This window comes from Vigna unguiculata, chromosome 7 (assembly GCF_037176805.1).
Source record: "Vigna unguiculata cultivar grain cowpea cultivar isolate G323 ecotype 2 chromosome 7, ASM3717680v1, whole genome shotgun sequence".
NCBI lineage: Eukaryota > Viridiplantae > Streptophyta > Magnoliopsida > Fabales > Fabaceae > Vigna > Vigna unguiculata.
Window position 1 is genome coordinate 17,446,112 of NC_140798.1, and position 21,767 is coordinate 17,467,878.

Below are 21,767 nucleotides of genomic sequence, written 5' to 3' on the forward strand. Positions count from 1 at the left end.
GAATAGAAAAATAACAAATATAAACTGCAGAGGGAAGTGAAATTGAAGAAAAACAAAAGAAAGTAAAGAAAAAGATGATGGAAAAGGTAGTAGAGAAACAAGGTGTTTAATCAAAGGCCACCCACGTTTAGTTGCATTCGTTTACGAAAGCGATAACAAAGTTGTAAGCCAAAGATTGGTGGAGAAAGTCCAGTTAGCAACAAGCTTTAATCCGAATCAAGCAAGGATCAAATTCAGTACAAGAAAATGTGTCAAAGAAGTATTATGTGATATTGCTCTGATGAACTCTTGTCATCTTCTTTCGAGATGAGCATGGCTTCATTTTACAACGCTCAATCTTGATGAACGTTCCTTTTATTTGAGGCATGAGGGTCATGAAATGTAGTTGAAATTTATGACACCAAGACAAGCCAGTAAGGATCAACATAGGCTGAAGGAGAAAATAGAAAAAGAAAGAATAGAAAAAGAACAAATATAAACTGCAGAAGGAAGGGAAATTGAAGAAATACAAAAGGAAGTAAAGAAAAAGATGATGGAAAAGGTAGTAGAGAAACAAGTTGTTTAATCGAAGGCCACCCCTGTTTAGTTGCATTCGTTTACGAAACCGACAACAACGTTGTAAGCCAAAGATTGGTGGAGAAACTGTAGTTACGAACGAGCTTTCATCCGAATCAAGCAAGGATCAAATTCAGTACAGGACAATGTGTGAAAGAAGTATTATGTGATATTGCTCCCACGAACTCTTGTCATCTTCTTTTGAGATGAGCATGGATTCATTTTAAAACGCTCAATCTTGATGAACGTTCCCTTTATTTGAGGCATGAGGGACATGTAATGAAGTTGAAATTTATGACACCAAGCCAAGCCAGTAAGGATCAACATAGCCTGAAGGAGAAAATAGAAAAAGAAAGAATAGAAAAAGAACAAATATAAACTGCAGAAGGAAGGGAAATTGAAGAAATACAAAAGGAAGTAAAGAAAAAGATGATGGAAAAGGTAGTAGAGAAACAAGTTGTTTAATCGAAGGCCACCCCTGTTTATTTGCATTCGTTTACGAAACCGACAACAACGTTATAAGCCAAAGATTAGTGGAGAAACTGTAGTTACGAACGAGCTTTCATCCGAATCAAGCAAGGATCAAATTCAGTACAGAACAATGTGTGAAAGAAGTATTATGTGATATTGCTCCCACGAACTCTTGTCATCTTCTTTTGAGATGGGCATGGATTCATTTTAAAACGCTCAATCTTGATGAACGTTCCCTTTATTTGAGGCATGAGGGACATGAAATGAAGTTGAAATTTATGACACCAAGACAAGCCAGTAAGGATCAACATAGGCTGAAGAAGAAAAGAGAAAAAGAAAGAATAGAAAAAGAACAAATATAAACTGCAGAAGGAAGGGAAATTGAAGAAAAACAAAAGGAAGTAAAGGAAAAGATGATGGAAAAGGTAGTACAAAAACAAAGTGTTTAATCGAAGGCCACCCATGTTTAGTTGCATTCGTTTATGAAAGCGACAACAATGTTGTAAGCCAAAGATTGGTGGAGAAACTCTAGTTACCACCAAGCTTTCATCCAAATCAAGCAAGCATCAAATTCAGTACAGGACAATGTGTGAAAGAAGTATTATGTGATATTGCTCCCACGAACACTTGTCATCTTCTTTTGAGATGGGCATGGATTCATTTTAAAACGCTCAATCTTGATGAACGTTCCCTTTATTTGAGGCATGAGGGACAAGAAAAAATATAAACTGCATATGGAAGGGAAATTGAAGAACAAAAAAGGAAGTAAAGAAAAAGATGATGGAAAAGGGAGTTGAGAAGCAAGGTGTTTAATCACAGGCCACCCACTTTTAGTTGCATTCGTTTACGAAAGCGACAACAATGTAGTAAGCCAAAGATTGGTGGAGAAAGTCCATTTACCAAAAAGCTTTAGTCCGAATCAAGCAAGGATCAAATTCAGTACAAGAAAATGTGTCAAAGAAGTATTATGTGATATTGCTCTGATGAACTCTTGTCATCTTCTTTTGAGATGGGCATGGCTTCATTTTAAAACGCTCAAACTTGATGAACGTTCCTTTTATTTGAGGCATGATGGTCATGAAATGCAGTTGAAATTTATGACACCAAGACAAGCCAATAAGGATCAACATAGGCTGAAGGAGAAAATAGAAAAAGAAAGAATAGAAAAATAACAAATATAAACTGCAGAGGCAAGGGAAATTGAAGAACAAAAAAGGAAGTAAAGAAAAAGATGATGGAAAAGGGAGTTGAGAAGCAAGGTGTTTAATCACAGGCCACCCACTTTTAGTTGCATTCGTTTACGAAAGCGACAACAATGTAGTAAGCCAAAGATTGGTGGAGAAAGTCCAGTTACCAAAAAGCTTTAGTCCGAATCAAGCAAGGATCAAATTCAGTACAAGAAAATGTGTCAAAGAAGTATTATGTGATATTGCTCTGATGAACTCTTGTCATCTTCTTTTGAGATGGGCATGGCTTCATTTTAAAACGCTCAAACTTGATGAACGTTCCTTTTATTTGAGGCATGATGGTCATGAAATGCAGTTGAAATTTATGACACCAAGACAAGCCAATAAGGATCAACATAGGCTGAAGGAGAAAATAGAAAAAGAAAGAATAGAAAAATAACAAATATAAACTGCAGAGGGAAGTGAAATTGAAGAAAAACAAAAAAAAGTAAAGAAAAAGATGAAGGAAAAGGTAGTAGAGAAACAAGGTGTTTAATCAAAGGCCACCCACGTTTAGTTGCATTCGTTTACGAAAGCGACAACAATGTTGTAAGCCAAAGATTGGTGGAGAAAGTCCAGTTAGCAACAAGCTTTAATCCGAATCAAGCAAGGATCAAATTCAGTACAAGAAAATGTGTCAAAGAAGTATTATGTGATATTGCTCTGATGAACTCTTGTCATCTTCTTTGGAGATGGGCATGGCTTCATTTTACAACGCTCAATCTTGATGAACGTTCCTTTTATTTGAGGCATGAGGGTCATGAAATGTAGTTGAAATTTATGACACCAAGACAAGCCAGTAAGGATCAACATAGGCTGAAGGAGAAAATAGAAAAAGAAAGAATAGAAAAATAACAAATATAAACTGCAGAGGGAAGTGATATTGAAGAAAAACAAAAGAAAGTAAAGAAAAAGATGATGGAAAAGGAAGTAGAGAAATAAGGTGTTTAATCAAAGGCCACCGATGTTTAGTTGCATTCGTTTACGAAAGCGACAACAATGTTGTAAGCCAAAGATTGGTGGAGATACTCTAGTTACCACCAAGCTTTCATCCAAATCAAACAAGGATCAAATTCAGTACAGGACAGTGTGTGAAAGAAGTATTATGTGATATTGCTCCCACGAACACTTGTCATCTTCTTTTGAGATGGGCTTGGATTCATTTTAAAACGCTCAATCTTGATGAACATTCCCTTTATTTGAGGCATGAGGGACATGAAATGAAGTTGAAATTTATGACACCAAGACAAGCCAGTAAGGATTAACATAGGATGAAGGAGAAAATAGAAAAAGAAAGAATAGAAAAAGAACAAATATAAACTGCAGAAGGAAGGGAGATTAAAGAAAAACAAAAGGAAGTAAAGAAAAAGATGATGGAAAAGGTAGTAGAGAAACAAGTTGTTTAATCGAAGGCCACCCCTGTTTAGTTGCATTCGTTTACGAAACCGACAACAACGTTGTAAGCCAAAGATTGGTGGAGAAACTGTAGTTACCAACGAGCTTTCATCCGAATCAAGCAAGGATCAAATTCAGTACAGGAAAATGTGTGAAAGAAGTATTATGTGATATTGCTCCCACGAACTCTTGTCATCTTTTGAGATGGGCATGGATTCATTTTAAAACGCTCAATCTTGATGAACGTTCCCTTTATTTGAGGCATGAGGGAGATGAAATGAAGTTGAAATTTATGACACCAAGCCAAGCTAGTAAGGATCAACATAGCCTGAAGCAGAAAATAGAAAAAGAAAGAATAGAAAAAGAACAAATATAAACTGCAGAAGGAAGGGAAATTGAAGAAAAAGAAAAGGAAGTAAAGAAAAAGATGATGGAAAAGGAAGTAGAGAAACAAGGTGTTCAATCGAAGGCAACCCATGTTTAGTTGCATTCGTTTACGAAGGCGACAACAATGTTGTAAGCCAAAGATTGGTGGAGAAACTCTAGTTACCAACAAGCTTTCATTCAAAATTAAGCAAGGATCAAATTCAGTACAAGACAATGTGTGAAAGAAGTATCATGTGATATTGCTCTGATGAACTCTTGTCATCTTCTTTTGAGATGGGCATGGCTGCATTTTAAAACGCTCAATCTTGATGAACGTTCCCTTTATTTGAGGCATGAGGGACATGAAATGAAGTTGAAATTTATGACACCAAGACAAGCTAGTAAGGATCAACATAGGCTGAAGGAGAAAATAGAAAAAGAAAGAATAGAAAAAGAACAAATATAAACTGCAGAAGGAAGGGAAATTGAAGAAATACAAAAGGAAGTAAAGAAAAAGATGATGGAAAAGATAGTAGAGAAACAAGGTGTTTAATCGAAGGCCACCCATGTTTAGTTGCATTCGTTTACGAAAGCGACAACAATGTTGTAAGCCAAAGATTGGTGGAGAAACTCTAGTTACCACAAAGCTTTCATCCAAATCAAGCAAGGATCCAATTCAGTACAGGACAATGTGTGAAAGAAGTATTATGTGATATTGCTCCTACGAACACTTGTCATCTTCTTTTGAGATGGGCTTGGATTCATTTTAAAACGCTCAATCTTGATGAACGTTCCCTTTATTTGAGGCATGAGGGACATGAAATGAAGTTGAAATTTATGACACCAAGACAAGCCAGTAAGGATCAACATAGGCTGAAGAAGAAAATAGAAAAAGAAAGAATAGAAAAAGAACAAATATAAACTGCAGAAGGAAGGAAATTGAAGAAAAACAAAAGGAAGTAATGGAAAAGATGATGGAAAAGGTAGTACAAAAACAAAGTGTTTAATCGAAGGCCACCCATGTTTAGTTGTATTCGTTTATGAAAGCGACAACAATGTTGTAAGCCAAAGATTGGTGGAGAAACTCTAGTTACCACCAAGCTTTCATCCAAATCAAGCAAGCATCAAATTCAGTACAGGACAATGTGTGAAAGAAGTATTATGTGATATTGCTCCCACGAACACTTGTCATCTTCTTTTGAGATGGGCATGGATTCATTTTAAAACGCTCAATCTTGATGAACGTTCCCTTTATTTGAGGCATGAGGGACATGAAATGAAGTTGAAATTTATGACACCAAGACAAGCCAGTAAGGATCAACATAGGCTGAATGAGAAAATAGAAAAAGAAAGAATAGAACAAGAACAAATATAAACTGCATATGGAAGGGAAATTGAAGAACAAAAAAGGAAGTAAAGAAAAAGATGATGGAAAAGGGAGTTGAGAAGCAAGGTGTTTAATCACAGGCCACCCACTTTTAGTTGCATTCGTTTACGAAAGCGACAACAATGTAGTAAGCCAAAGATTGGTGGAGAAAGTCCAGTTACCAAAAAGCTTTAGTCCGAATCAAGCAAGGATCAAATTCAGTACAAGAAAATGTGTCAAAGAAGTATTATGTGATATTGCTCTGATGAACTCTTGTCATCTTCTTTTGAGATGGGCATGGCTTCGTTTTAAAACGCTCAAACTTGATGAACGTTCCTTTTATTTGAGGCATGATGGTCATGAAATGCAGTTGAAATTTATGACACCAAGACAAGCCAATAAGGATCAACATAGGCTGAAGGAGAAAATAGAAAAAGAAAGAATAGAAAAATAACAAATATAAACTGCAGAGGGAAGTGAAATTGAAGAAAAACAAAAGAAAGTGAAGAAAAAGATGATGGAAAAGGTAGTAGAGAAACAAAGTGTTTAATCGAAGGCCACCCATGTTTAGTTGTATTCGTTTATGAAAGCGACAACAATGTTGTAAGCCAAAGATTGGTGGAGAAACTCTAGTTACCACCAAGCTTTCATCCAAATCAAGCAAGCATCAAATTCAGTACAGGACAATGTGTGAAAGAAGTATTATGTGATATTGCTCCCACGAACACTTGTCATCTTCTTTTGAGATGGGCATGGATTCATTTTAAAACGCTCAATCTTGATGAACGTTCCCTTTATTTGAGGCATGAGGGACATGAAATGAAGTTGAAATTTATGACACCAAGACAAGCCAGTAAGGATCAACATAGGCTGAATGAGAAAATAGAAAAAGAAAGAATAGAACAAGAACAAATATAAACTGCATATGGAAGGGAAATTGAAGAACAAAAAAGGAAGTAAAGAAAAAGATGATGGAAAAGGGAGTTGAGAAGCAAGGTGTTTAATCACAGGCCACCCACTTTTAGTTGCATTCGTTTACGAAAGCGACAACAATGTAGTAAGCCAAAGATTGGTGGAGAAAGTCCAGTTACCAAAAAGCTTTAGTCCGAATCAAGCAAGGATCAAATTCAGTACAAGAAAATGTGTCAAAGAAGTATTATGTGATATTGCTCTGATGAACTCTTGTCATCTTCTTTTGAGATGGGCATGGCTTCGTTTTAAAACGCTCAAACTTGATGAACGTTCCTTTTATTTGAGGCATGATGGTCATGAAATGCAGTTGAAATTTATGACACCAAGACAAGCCAATAAGGATCAACATAGGCTGAAGGAGAAAATAGAAAAAGAAAGAATAGAAAAATAACAAATATAAACTGCAGAGGGAAGTGAAATTGAAGAAAAACAAAAGAAAGTGAAGAAAAAGATGATGGAAAAGGTAGTAGAGAAACAAGGTGTTTAACCAAAGGCCACCAACGTTTAGTTGCATTCGTTTACGAAAGCGACAACAATGTTGTAAGCCAAAGATTGGTGGAGAAAGTCCAGTTAGCAACAAGCTTTAATCCGAATCAAGCAAGGATCAAATTCAGTACAAGAAAATGTGTCAAAGAAGTATTATGTGATCTTGCTCTGATGAACTCTTGTCATCTTCTTTGGAGATGGGCATGGCTTCATTTTACAACGCTCAATCTTGATGAACGTTCCTTTTATTTGAGGCATGAGGGTCATGAAATGTAGTTGAAATTTATGACACCAAGACAAGCTAGTAAGGATCAACATAGGCTGAAGGAGAAAATAGAAAAAGAAAGAATAGAAAAAGAACAAATATAAACTGCAGAAGGAAGGGAAATTGAAGAAATACAAAAGGAAGTAAAGAAAAAGATGATGGAAAAGATAGTAGAGAAACAAGGTGTTTAATCGAAGGCCACCCATGTTTAGTTGCATTCGTTTACGAAAGCGACAACAATGTTGTAAGCCAAAGATTGGTGGAGAAACTCTAGTTACCACAAAGCTTTCATCCAAATCAAGCAAGGATCCAATTCAGTACAGGACAATGTGTGAAAGAAGTATTATGTGATATTGCTCCTACGAACACTTGTCATCTTCTTTTGAGATGGGCTTGGATTCATTTTAAAACGCTCAATCTTGATGAACGTTCCCTTTATTTGAGGCATGAGGGACATGAAATGAAGTTGAAATTTATGACACCAAGACAAGCCAGTAAGGATCAACATAGGCTGAAGAAGAAAATAGAAAAAGAAAGAATAGAAAAAGAACAAATATAAACTGCAGAAGGAAGGAAATTGAAGAAAAACAAAAGGAAGTAATGGAAAAGATGATGGAAAAGGTAGTACAAAAACAAAGTGTTTAATCGAAGGCCACCCATGTTTAGTTGTATTCGTTTATGAAAGCGACAACAATGTTGTAAGCCAAAGATTGGTGGAGAAACTCTAGTTACCACCAAGCTTTCATCCAAATCAAGCAAGCATCAAATTCAGTACAGGACAATGTGTGAAAGAAGTATTATGTGATATTGCTCCCACGAACACTTGTCATCTTCTTTTGAGATGGGCATGGATTCATTTTAAAACGCTCAATCTTGATGAACGTTCCCTTTATTTGAGGCATGAGGGACATGAAATGAAGTTGAAATTTATGACACCAAGACAAGCCAGTAAGGATCAACATAGGCTGAATGAGAAAATAGAAAAAGAAAGAATAGAACAAGAACAAATATAAACTGCATATGGAAGGGAAATTGAAGAACAAAAAAGGAAGTAAAGAAAAAGATGATGGAAAAGGGAGTTGAGAAGCAAGGTGTTTAATCACAGGCCACCCACTTTTAGTTGCATTCGTTTACGAAAGCGACAACAATGTAGTAAGCCAAAGATTGGTGGAGAAAGTCCAGTTACCAAAAAGCTTTAGTCCGAATCAAGCAAGGATCAAATTCAGTACAAGAAAATGTGTCAAAGAAGTATTATGTGATATTGCTCTGATGAACTCTTGTCATCTTCTTTTGAGATGGGCATGGCTTCGTTTTAAAACGCTCAAACTTGATGAACGTTCCTTTTATTTGAGGCATGATGGTCATGAAATGCAGTTGAAATTTATGACACCAAGACAAGCCAATAAGGATCAACATAGGCTGAAGGAGAAAATAGAAAAAGAAAGAATAGAAAAATAACAAATATAAACTGCAGAGGGAAGTGAAATTGAAGAAAAACAAAAGAAAGTGAAGAAAAAGATGATGGAAAAGGTAGTAGAGAAACAAGGTGTTTAACCAAAGGCCACCAACGTTTAGTTGCATTCGTTTACGAAAGCGACAACAATGTTGTAAGCCAAAGATTGGTGGAGAAAGTCCAGTTAGCAACAAGCTTTAATCCGAATCAAGCAAGGATCAAATTCAGTACAAGAAAATGTGTCAAAGAAGTATTATGTGATATTGCTCTGATGAACTCTTGTCATCTTCTTTGGAGATGGGCATGGCTTCATTTTACAACGCTCAATCTTGATGAACGTTCCTTTTATTTGAGGCATGAGGGTCATGAAATGTAGTTGAAATTTATGACACCAAGACAAGCCAGTAAGGATCAACATAGGCTGAAGGAGAAAATAGAAAAAGAAAGAATAGAAAAATAACAAATATAAACTGCAGAGGGAAGTGATATTGAAGAAAAACAAAAGAAAGTAAAGAAAAAGATGATGGAAAAGGTAGTAGAGAAATAAGGTGTTTAATCAAAGGCCACCGATGTTTAGTTGCATTCGTTTACGAAAGCGACAACAATGTTGTAAGCCAAAGATTGGTGGAGAAACTCTAGTTACCACCAAGCTTTCATCCAAATCAAACAAAAATCAAATTCAGTACAGGACAGTGTGTGAAAGAAGTATTATGTGATATTGCTCCCACGAACACTTGTCATCTTCTTTTGAGATGGGCTTGGATTCATTTTAAAACGCTCAATCTTGATGAACATTCCCTTTATTTGAGGCATGAGGGACATGAAATGAAGTTGAAATTTATGACACCAAGACAAGCCAGTAAGGATTAACATAGGATGAAGGAGAAAATAGAAAAAGAAAGAATAGAAAAAGAACAAATATAAACTGCAGAAGGAAGGGAGATTAAAGAAAAACAAAAGGAAGTAAAGAAAAAGATGATGGAAAAGGTAGTAGAGAAACAAGTTGTTTAATCGAAGGCCACCCCTGTTTAGTTGCATTCGTTTACGAAACCGACAACAACGTTGTAAGCCAAAGATTGGTGGAGAAACTGTAGTTACCAACGAGCTTTCATCCGAATCAAGCAAGGATCAAATTCAGTACAGGACAATGTGTGAAAGAAGTATTATGTGATATTGCTCCCACGAACTCTTGTCATCTTTTGAGATGGGCATGGATTCATTTTAAAACGCTCAATCTTGATGAACGTTCCCTTTATTTGAGGCATGAGGGAGATGAAATGAAGTTGAAATTTATGACACCAAGCCAAGCTAGTAAGGATTAACATAGCCTGAAGCAGAAAATAGAAAAAGAAAGAATAGAAAAAGAACAAATATAAACTGCAGAAGGAAGGGAAATTGAAGAAAAAGAAAAGGAAGTAAAGAAAAAGATGATGGAAAAGGAAGTAGAGAAACAAGGTGTTCAATCGAAGGCAACCCATGTTTAGTTGCATTCGTTTACGAAGGCGACAACAATGTTGTAAGCCAAAGATTGGTGGAGAAACTCTAGTTACCAACAAGCTTTCATTCAAAATTAAGCAAGGATCAAATTCAGTACAAGACAATGTGTGAAAGAAGTATTATGTGATATTGCTCCTACGAACACTTGCCATCTTCTTTTGAGATGGGCATGGATTCATTTTAAAACGCTCAATCTTGATGAACGTTCCCTTTATTTGAGGCATGAAGGACATGAAATGAAGTTGAAATTTATGACACCAAGACAAGCCAGTAAGGATCAACAAAGGCTGAAGGAGAAAATAAAAAAAGAAAGAATAGAAAAAGAACAAATATAAACTGAAGAAGGAAGGGAAATTGAAGAAAAACAAAAGGAAGTAAAGGAAAAGATGATGCAAAAGGTAGTACAGAAACAAGGTGTTTAATCGAAGGCCACCCATGTTTAGTTGCATTCGTTTATGAAAGCGACAACAATGTTGTAAGCTAAAGATTGGTGGAGAAAGTCCAGTTACCAACAAGCTTTCATCCGAATCAAGCAAGGATCAAATTCAGTACATGAAAATGTGTGAAAGAAGTATCATGTCATATTGCTCTGATGAACTCTTGTCATCTTCTTTTGAGATGGGCATGGCTTCATTTTAAAACGCTCAATCTTGATGAACGTTCCCTTTATTTGAGGCATGAGGGACATGAAATGAAGTTGAAATTTATGACACCAAGACAAGCCAGTAAGGATTAACATAGGATGAAGGAGAAAATAGAAAAAGAAAGAATAGAAAAAGAACAAATATAAACTGCAGAAGGAAGGGAGATTAAAGAAAAACAAAAGGAAGTAAAGAAAAAGATGATGGAAAAGGTAGTAGAGAAACAAGTTGTTTAATCGAAGGCCACCCCTGTTTAGTTGCATTCGTTTACGAAATCGACAACAACGTTGTAAGCCAAAGATTGGTGGAGAAACTGTAGTTACCAACGAGCTTTCATCCGAATCAAGCAAGGATCAAATTCAGTACAGGACAATGTGTGAAAGAAGTATTATGTGATATTGCTCCCACAAACTCTTGTCATCTACTTTTGAGATGGGCATGGATTCATTTTAAAACGCTCAATATTGATGAACGTTCCCTTTATTTGAGGCATGAGGGACATGAAATGGAGTTGAAATTTATGACACCAAGACATGCCACTAAGGATCAACATAGCCTGAAGGAGAAAATAGAAAAAGAAAGAATAGAAAAAGAACAAATATAAACTGCAGAAGGAAGGGAAATTGAAGAAAAAGAAAAGGAAGTAAAGAAAAAGATGATGGAAAAGGAAGTAGAGAAACAAGGTGTTCAATCGAAGGCAACCCATGTTTAGTTGCATTCGTTTACGAAGGCGACAACAATGTTGTAAGCCAAAGATTGGTGGAGAAACTCTAGTTACCAATAAGCTTTCATTCAAAATTAAGCACAGATCAAATTCAGTACAAGACAATGTGTGAAAGAAGTATTATGTGATATTGCTCCTACGAACACTTGTCATCTTCTTTTGAGATGGGCATGGATTCATTTTAAAACGCTCAATCTTGATGAACGTTCCCTTTATTTGAGGCATGAGGGACATGAAATGAAGTTGAAATTTATGACACCAAGACAAGCCAGTAAGGATCAACAAAGGCTGAAGGAGAAAATAAAAAAAGAAAGAATAGAAAAAGAACAAATATAAACTGTAGAAGGAAGGGAAATTGAAGAAATACAAAAGGAAGTAAAGAAAAAGATGATGGAAAAGATAGTAGAGAAACAAGGTGTTTAATCGAAGACCACCCATGTTTAATTGCATTCGTTTATGAAAGCGACAACAATGTTGTAAGCCAAAGATTGGTGGAGAAACTCTAGTTACCACCAAGCTTTCATCCAAATCAAGCAAGGATCAAATTCAGTACAGGACAATGTGTGAAAGAAGTATTATGTGATATTGCTCCTACGAACACTTGTCATCTTCTTTTGAGATGAGCATGGCTTCATTTTCAAACGGTCAATCTTGATGAACGTTCCCTTTATTTAAGGCATGAGGGACATGAAATGAAGTTGAAATTTATGACACCAAGACAAGCCAGTAAGGATCAACATAAGTTGAAGGAGAAAATAGGAAAAGAAAGAATAGAAAAAGAACAAGTATAAACTGCAAAAGGAAGGGAAATTGAAGAAAAACAAAAGGAAGTAAAGAAAAAGATGATGGAAAAGATAGTAGAGAAACAAGGTGTTTAATCGAAGGCCACCCATGTTTAGTTGCATTCGTTTACGAAAGCGACAACAATGTTGTAAGCCAAAGATTGGTGGAGAAACTCTAGTTACCACCAAGCTTTCATCCAAATCAAGCAAGGATCAAATTCAGTACAGGACAATGTGTGAAAGAAGTATTATGTGATATTGCTCCTACGAACACTTGTCATCTTCTTTTGAGATGAGCATGGCTTCATTTTCAAACGGTCAATCTTGATGAACGTTCCCTTTATTTAAGGCATGAGGGACATGAAATGAAGTTGAAATTTATGACACCAAGACAAGCTAGTAAGGATCAACATAAGTTGAAGGAGAAAATAGGAAAAGAAAGAATAGTAAAAGAACAAGTATAAACTGCAAAAGGAAGGGAAATTGAAGAAAAACAAAAGGAAGTAAAGAAAAAGATGATGGAAAAGGTAGTAGAGAAACAAGGTGTTTAATCGAAGGTCACCCATGTTTAGTTGCATTCGTTTACGAAAGCGACAACAATGTTGTCAGCTAAAGATTGGTGAAGAAACTCTAGTTACCACCAAGCTTTCATCCGAATTAAGCAAGGATCAAATTCAGTACAGGACAATGTGTAAAAGATGTATTATGTGATATTGCTCCTACGAACACTTGTCATCTTCTTTTGAGATGGGCATAGATTCATTTTAAAACGCTCAATCTTGATGAACCTTCCCTTTATTTGAGGAATGAGGGACATGAAATGAAGTTGAAATTTATGACACCTAGACAAGCCAGTAAGGATCAACATAAGCTGAAGGAGAAAATAGAAAAAGAAAGAATAGAAAGAGAACAAATATAAACTGCATAAGGAAGGGAAATTGAAGGAAAACAAAAGGAAGTAAAGAAAAAGATGATGAAAAAGGTAGTAGAGAAACAAGGTGTTTAATCGAAGGTCACCCATGTTTACTTGCATTCGTTTACGAAAGCGACAACAATGTTGTAAGCTAAAGATTGGTGAAGAAACTCTAGTTACCCCCAAGCTTTCATCCGAATTAAGCAAGGATGAAATTCAGTACAGGACAATGTGTAAAAGATGTATGATGTGATATTGCTCCCACGAACACTTGTCATCTTGTTTTGAGATGGGCATGGATTCATTTTAAAACGCTCAATCTTGATGAACGTTCCCTTTATTTGAGGCATGAGGGACATGAAATGAAGTTGAAATTTATGACACCAAGACAAGCCAATAAGGATCAACAAAAGCTGATGGAGAAAATAGAAAAAGAAAGAATAGAAAAAGAACAAATATAAACTGTATAAGGAAGGGAAATTGAAGAAAAACAAAAGGAAGTAAAGAAAAAGATGATGGAAAAGGTGGTAGAGAAACAAGGTGTTTAATCGAAGGCCACTCATGTTTAGTTGCATTCGTTTACGAAAGCGACAACAATGTTGTAAGCCAAAGATTGGTGGAGAAACTCTAGTTACCACCAAGCTTTCATCCAAATCAAGCAAGGATCAAATTCAGTACAGGACAATGTGTGAAAGAAGTATTATGTGATATTGCTCCTACGAACACTTGTCATCTTCTTTTGAGATGGGCATAGATTCATTTTAAAAAGCTCAATCTTGATGAACCTTCCCTTTATTTGAGGAATGAGGGACATGAAATGAAGTTGAAATTTATGACACCAAGACAAGCCAGTAAGGATCAACATAAGCTGAAGGAGAAAATAGAAAAAGAACAAATATAAACTGCATAAGGAAGGGAAATTGAAGGAAAACAAAAGGAAGTAAAGAAAAAGATGATGGAAAAGGTAGTAGAGAAACAAGGTGTTTAATCGAAGGTCACCCATGTTTAGTTGCATTCGTTTACGAAAGCGACAACAATGTTGTAAGCTAAAGATTGGTGAAGAAACTCTAGTTACCACCAAGCTTTCATCCGAATTAAGCAAGGATCAAATTCAGTACAGGACAATGTGTAAAAGATGTATTATGTGATATTGCTCCCACGAACACTTGTCATCTTGTTTTGAGATGGGCATGGATTCATTTTAAAACGCTCAATCTTGATGAACGTTCCCTTTATTTGAGGCATGAGGGACATGAAATGAAGTTGAAATTTATGACACCAAGACAAGCCAGTAAGGATCAACAAAAGTTGAAGGAGAAAATAGAAAAAGAAAGAATAGAAAAAGAACAAATATAAACTGCATAAGGAAGGGAAATTGAAGAAAAACAAAAGGAAGTAAAGAAAAAGATGATGGAAAAGGTAGTAGAGAAACAAGGTGTTTAATCGAAGGCCACTCATGTTTAGTTGCATTCGTTTACGAAAGCGACAACAATGTTGTAAGCTAAAGATTGGTGGAGAAACTCTAGTTACCACCAAGCTTTCATCCGAATTAAGCAAGGATCAAATTCAGTACAGGACAATCTGTAAAAGAAGTATTATGTGATATTGCTCTGATGAACTCTTGTCATCTTCTTTTGAGATGGGAATGGCTGCATTTTAAAACGCTCAATCTTGATGAAGGTTCCCTTTATTTGAGGCATGAGGGACATGAAATGAAGTTGAAATTTATGACACCAAGACAAGCTAGTAGGGATCAACATAGGCTGAAGGAGAAAATAGAAAAAGAAAGAATAGAAAAAGAACAAATATAAACTGCAGAAGGAAGGGAAATTGAAGAAAAACAAAAGGAAGCAAAGAAAAGGATGATGGAAAAGATAGTAGAGAAATAAGATGTTTAATCGAAGGCCACCCATGTTTACTTGCATTCGTTTACGAAAACGACAACAATGTTGTAAGCCAAAGATTGGTGGAGAAACTCTAGTTACCACCAAGCTTTCATCCAAATCAAGCAAGGATCAAATTCAGTACAGGACAATGTGTGAAAGAAGTATTATGTGATATTGCTCCTACAAACACTTGTCATCTTCTTTTGAGATGGGCATGGATTCATTTTAAAACGCTCAATCTTGATGAACCTTCCCTTTATTTGAGCAATGAGGGACATGAAATGAAGTTGAAATTTATGACACCAAGACAAGCCAGTAAGGATCAACATAAGCTGAAGGAGAAAATAGAAAAATAAAGAATAGAAAAAGAACAAATATAAACTTCATAAGGAAGGGAAATTGAAGGAAAACAAAAGGAAGTAAAGAAAAAGATGATGCAAAAGGTAGTACAGAAACAAGGTGTTTAATCGAAGGCCACCCATGTTTAGTTGCATTCCTTTACGAAAGCGACAACAATGTTGTAAGCTAAAGATTGGTGGAGAAACTCTAGTTACCACCAAGCTTTCATCCGAATTAAGCAAGGATCAAATTCAGTACAGGACAATGTGTAAAAGATGTATTATGTGATATTGCTCCCACAAATACTTGTCATCTTGTTTTGAGATGGGCATGGATTCATTTTAAAACGGTCAATCTTGATGAACGTTCCCTTTATTTAAGGCATGAGGGACATGAAATGAAGTTGAAATTTATGACACCAAGACAAGCTAGTAGGGATCAACATAGGCTGAAGGAGAAAATAGGAAAAGAAAGAATAGAAAAAGAACAAGTATAAACTGCAGAAGGAAGGGAAATTGAAGAAAAACAAAAGGAAGTAAAGAAAAAGATGATGGAAAAGGTAGTAGAGAAACAAGGTGTTTAATCGAAGGTCACCCATGTTTAGTTGCATTCGTTTACGAAAGCGACAACAATGTTGTAAGCTAAAGATTGGTGAAGAAACTCTAGTTACCACCAAGATTTCATCCGAATTAAGCAAGGATCAAATTCAGTACAGGACAATGTGTAAAAGATGTATTATGTGATATTGCTCCCACAAATACTTGTCATCTTGTTTTGAGATGGGCATGGATTCATTTTAAAACGCTCAATCTTGATGAACCTTCGCTTTATTTGAGCAATGAGGGACATGAAATGAAGTTGAAATTTATGACACCAAGACAAGCCAGTAAGGATCAACAAAGGCTGAAGGAGAAAATAAAAAAAGAAAGAATAGAAAAAGAACAAATATAAACTGCAGAAGGAATGGAAATTGAAGAAATACAAAAGGAAGTAAATAAAAAGATGATGGAAAAGATAGTAGAGAAACAAGGTGTTTAATCGAAGGCCACCCATGTTTAGTTGCATTCGTTTACGAAAGCGACAACAATGTTGTAAGCCAAAGATTGGTGGAGAAACTCTAGTTACCACCAAGCTTTCATCCAAATCAAGCAAGGATCAAATTCAGTACAGGACAATGTGTGAAAGAAGTATTATGTGATATTGCTCCTACGAACACTTGTCATCTTCTTTTGAGATGAGCATGGCTTCATTTTCAAACGGTCAATCTTGATGAACGTTCCCTTTATTTAAGGCATGAGGGACATGAAATGAAGTTGAAATTTATGACACCAAGACAAGCTAGTAAGGATCAACATAAGTTGAAGGAGAAAATAGGAAAAGAAAGAATAGAAAAAGAACAAGTATAAGCTGCAAAAGGAAGGGAAATTGAAGAAAAACAAAAGGAAGTAAAGAAAAAGATGATGGAAAAGGTAGTAGAGAAACAAGGTGTTTAATCGAAGGTCACCCATGTTTAGTTGCATTCGTTTACGAAAGCGACAACAATGTTGTAAGCTAAAGATTGGTGAAGAAACTCTAGTTACCACCAAGCTTTCATCCGAATCAAGCAAGGATCAAATTCAGTACAGGACAATGTGTGAAAGAAGTATTATGTGATATTGCTCCTACGAACACTTGTCATCTTCTTTTGAGATGAGCATGGCTTCATTTTCAAACGGTCAATCTTGATGAACGTTCCCTTTATTTAAGGCATGAGGGACATGAAATGAAGTTGAAATTTATGACACCAAGACAAGCTAGTAAGGATCAACATAAGCTGAAGGAGAAAATAGAAAAAGAAAGAATAGAAAAAGAACAAATAAAAACTGCATAAGGAAGGGAAATTGAAGGAAAACAAAAGGAAGTAAAGAAAAAGATGATGAAAAAGGTAGTAGAGAAACAAGGTGTTTAATCGAAGGTCACCCATGTTTAGTTGCATTCGTTTACGAAAGCGACAACAATGTTGTAAGCTAAAGATTGGTGAAGAAACTCTAGTTACCACCAAGATTTCATCCGAATTAAGCAAGGATCAAATTCAGTACAGGACAATGTGTAAAAGATGTATTATGTGATATTGCTCCCACAAATACTTGTCATCTTGTTTTGAGATGGGCATGGATTCATTTTAAAACGCTCAATCTTGATGAACCTTCGCTTTATTTGAGCAATGAGGGACATGAAATGAAGTTGAAATTTATGACACCAAGACAAGCCAGTAAGGATCAACAAAGGCTGAAGGAGAAAATAAAAAAAGAAAGAATAGAAAAAGAACAAATATAAACTGCAGAAGGAATGGAAATTGAAGAAATACAAAAGGAAGTAAATAAAAAGATGATGGAAAAGATAGTAGAGAAACAAGGTGTTTAATCGAAGGCCACCCATGTTTAGTTGCATTCGTTTACGAAAGCGACAACAATGTTGTAAGCCAAAGATTGGTGGAGAAACTCTAGTTACCACCAAGCTTTCATCCAAATCAAGCAAGGATCAAATTCAGTACAGGACAATGTGTGAAAGAAGTATTATGTGATATTGCTCCTACGAACACTTGTCATCTTCTTTTGAGATGAGCATGGCTTCATTTTCAAACGGTCAATCTTGATGAACGTTCCCTTTATTTAAGGCATGAGGGACATGAAATGAAGTTGAAATTTATGACACCAAGACAAGCTAGTAAGGATCAACATAAGTTGAAGGAGAAAATAGGAAAAGAAAGAATAGAAAAAGAACAAGTATAAGCTGCAAAAGGAAGGGAAATTGAAGAAAAACAAAAGGAAGTAAAGAAAAAGATGATGGAAAAGGTAGTAGAGAAACAAGGTGTTTAATCGAAGGTCACCCATGTTTAGTTGCATTCGTTTACGAAAGCGACAACAATGTTGTAAGCTAAAGATTGGTGAAGAAACTCTAGTTACCACCAAGCTTTCATCCGAATTAAGCAAGGATCAAATTCAGTACAGGACAATGTGTAAAAGATGTATTATGTGATATTGCTCCTACGAACACTTGTCATCTTCTTTTGAGATGGGCATAGATTCATTTTAAAACGCTCAATCTTGATGAACCTTCCCTTTATTTGAGGAATGAGGGACATGAAATGAAGTTGAAATTTATGACACCAAGACAAGCCAATAAGGATCAACATAAGCTGAAGGAGAAAATAGAAAAAGAAAGAATAGAAAAAGAACAAATAAAAACTGCATAAGGAAGGGAAATTGAAGGAAAACAAAAGGAAATAAAGAAAAAGATGATGAAAAAGGTAGTAGAGAAACAAGGTGTTTAATCGAAGGTCACCCATGTTTAGTTGCATTCGTTTACGAAAGCGACAACAATGTTGTAAGCTAAAGATTGGTGAAGAAACTCTAGTTACCACCAAGATTTCATCCGAATTAAGCAAGGATCAAATTCAGTACAGGACAATGTGTAAAAGATGTATTATGTGATATTGCTCCCACAAATACTTGTCATCTTGTTTTGAGATGGGCATGGATTCATTTTAAAACGCTCAATCTTGATGAACCTTCCCTTTATTTGAGCAATGAGGGACATGAAATGAAGTTGAAATTTATGACACCAAGACAAGCCAGTAAGGATCAACATAAGCTGAAGGAGAAAATAGAAAAAGAAAGAATAGAAAAAGAACAAATATAAACTGCATAAGGAAGGGAAATTGAAGAAAAACAAAAGGAAGTAAAGAAAAAAATGATGGAAAAGGTAGTAGAGAAAAAAGGTGTTTAATCGAAGGCCACTCATGTTTAGTTGCATTCGTTTACGAAAGCGACAACAATGTTGTAAGCTAAAGATTGGTGGAGAAACTCTAGTTACCACCAAGCTTTCATCCAAATCAAGCAAGGATCAAATTCAGTACAGGACAATGTGTGAAAGAAGTATTATGTGATATTGCTCCTACGAACACTTGTCATCTTCTTTTGAGATGAGCATGGCTTCATTTTCAAACGGTCAATCTTGATGAACGTTCCCTTTATTTAAGGCATGAGGGACATGAAATGAAGTTGAAATTTATGACACCAAGACAAGCTAGTAAGGATCAACATAAGCTGAAGGAGAAAATAGAAAAAGAAAGAATAGAAAAAGAACAAATAAAAACTGCATAAGGAAGGGAAATTGAAGGAAAACAAAAGGAAGTAAAGAAAAAGATGATGAAAAAGGTAGTAGAGAAACAAGGTGTTTAATCGAAGGTCACCCATGTTTAGTTGCATTCGTTTACGAAAGCGACAACAATGTTGTAAGCTAAAGATTGGTGAAGAAACTCTAGTTACCACCAAGATTTCATCCGAATTAAGCAAGGATCAAATTCAGTACAGGACAATGTGTAAAAGATGTATTATGTGATATTGCTCCCACAAATACTTGTCATCTTGTTTTGAGATGGGCATGGATTCATTTTAAAACGCTCAATCTTGATGAACCTTCCCTTTATTTGAGCAATGAGGGACATGAAATGAAGTTGAAATTTATGACACCAAGACAAGCCAGTAAGGATCAACATAAGCTGAAGGAGAAAATAGAAAAAGAAAGAATAGAAAAAGAACAAATATAAACTGCATAAGGAAGGGAAATTGAAGAAAAACAAAAGGAAGTAAAGAAAAAGATGATGGAAAAGGTAGTAGAGAAACAAGGTGTTTAATCGAAGGCCACTCATGTTTAGTTGCATTCGTTTACGAAAGCGACAACAATGTTGTAAGCTAAAGATTGGTGGAGAAACTCTAGTTACCACCAAGCTTTCATCCGAATTAAGCAAGGATCAAATTCAGTACAGGACAATGTGTGAAAGAAGTATTATGTGATATTGCTCTGATGAACTCTTGTCATCTTCTTTTGAGATGGGAATGGCTGCATTTTAAAACGAACAATCTTGATGAAGGTTCCCTTTATTTGAGGCATGAGGGACATGAAATGAAGTTGAAATTTATGACACCAAGACAAGCTAGTAGGGATCAACATAGGCTGAAGGAGAAAATAGAAAAAGAAAAAATAGAAAAAGAACAAATATAAACTGTAGACGGAAGGGAAATTGAAGAAAAACAAAAGGAAGTAAAGGAAAAGATGATGCAAAAGGTAGTACAGAAACAAGGTGTTTAATCGAAGGCCACCCATGTTTAGTTGCATTCGTTTACGAAAGCGACAACAATGGTTTAAGCTAAAGATTGGTGGAGAAACTCTAGTTACCACCAAGCCTTCATCCGAATTAAGCAAGGATCAAATTCAGTACAGGACAATGTGTAAAAGATGTATTATGTGATATTGCTCCCACAAACACTTGTCATCTTGTTTTGAGATGGGCATGGATTCATTTTAAAACGCTCAATCTTGATGATCCTTCCCTTTATTTGAGCAATGAGGGACATGAAATGAAGTTGAAATTTATGACAACAAGACAAGCTAGTAAGGATCAACATAGGCTGAAGGAGAAAATAGAAAAAGAAAGAATAGAAAAAGAACAAATATAAACAGTAGAAGGAAGGCAAATTGAAGAAAAACAAAAGGAAGTAAAGAAAAAGATGATGGAAAAGGTAGTAGAGAAACGAGGTGTTTAATCGAAGGCCACCCATGTTTAGTTGCGTTCGTTTACGAAAGCGACAACAATGTTGTAAGCCAAAGATTGGTGGAGAAACTCTAGTTGCCACCAAGCTTTCATCCGAATTAAGCAAGGATCAAATTCAGTACAGGACAATGTGTGAAAGAAGTATTATGTGATATTGCTCTGATGAACTCTTGTCATCTTCTTTTGAGATGGGAATAGCTGCATTTTAAAAAGCTCAATCTTGATGAACGTTCCCTTTATTTGAGGCATGAGGGACATGAAATGAAGTTGAAATTTATGACACCAAGACAAGCCAATAAGGATCAACATAAGCTGAAGGAGAAAATAGAAAAACAAAGAATAGAAAAAGAACAAATATAAACTTCATAAGGAAGGGAAATTGAAGAAAAAAAAAGGAAGTTAAGAGAAAGATGATGGAAAAGATACTAGAGAAACAAGGTGTTTAATCAAAGGCCACCCACGTTTAGTTGATTTCTTTTACGAAAGCGACAACAATGTTGTAAGCCAAAGATTGGTGGAGAAAGTCTAGTTACCAACAAGATTTCATTCGAATCAAGCACGGATCAAATTCAGTACATGAAAATGTGTGAAAGAAGTATTATGTGATATTGCTCTGATGAACTCTTGTCATCTTCTTTTGAGATGGGCATGGCTGCATTTTAAAACGCTCAATCTTGATGAATGTTCCCTTTATTTGAGGCATGAGGGACATGAAATGAATTTGAATTTATGACACCAAGACAAGCCAGTAAGGATCAACATAGGCTGAAGGAGAAAATAGAAAAAGAAAGAATAGAAAAAGAACAAATATAAACTGCAGAAGGAAGGCAAATT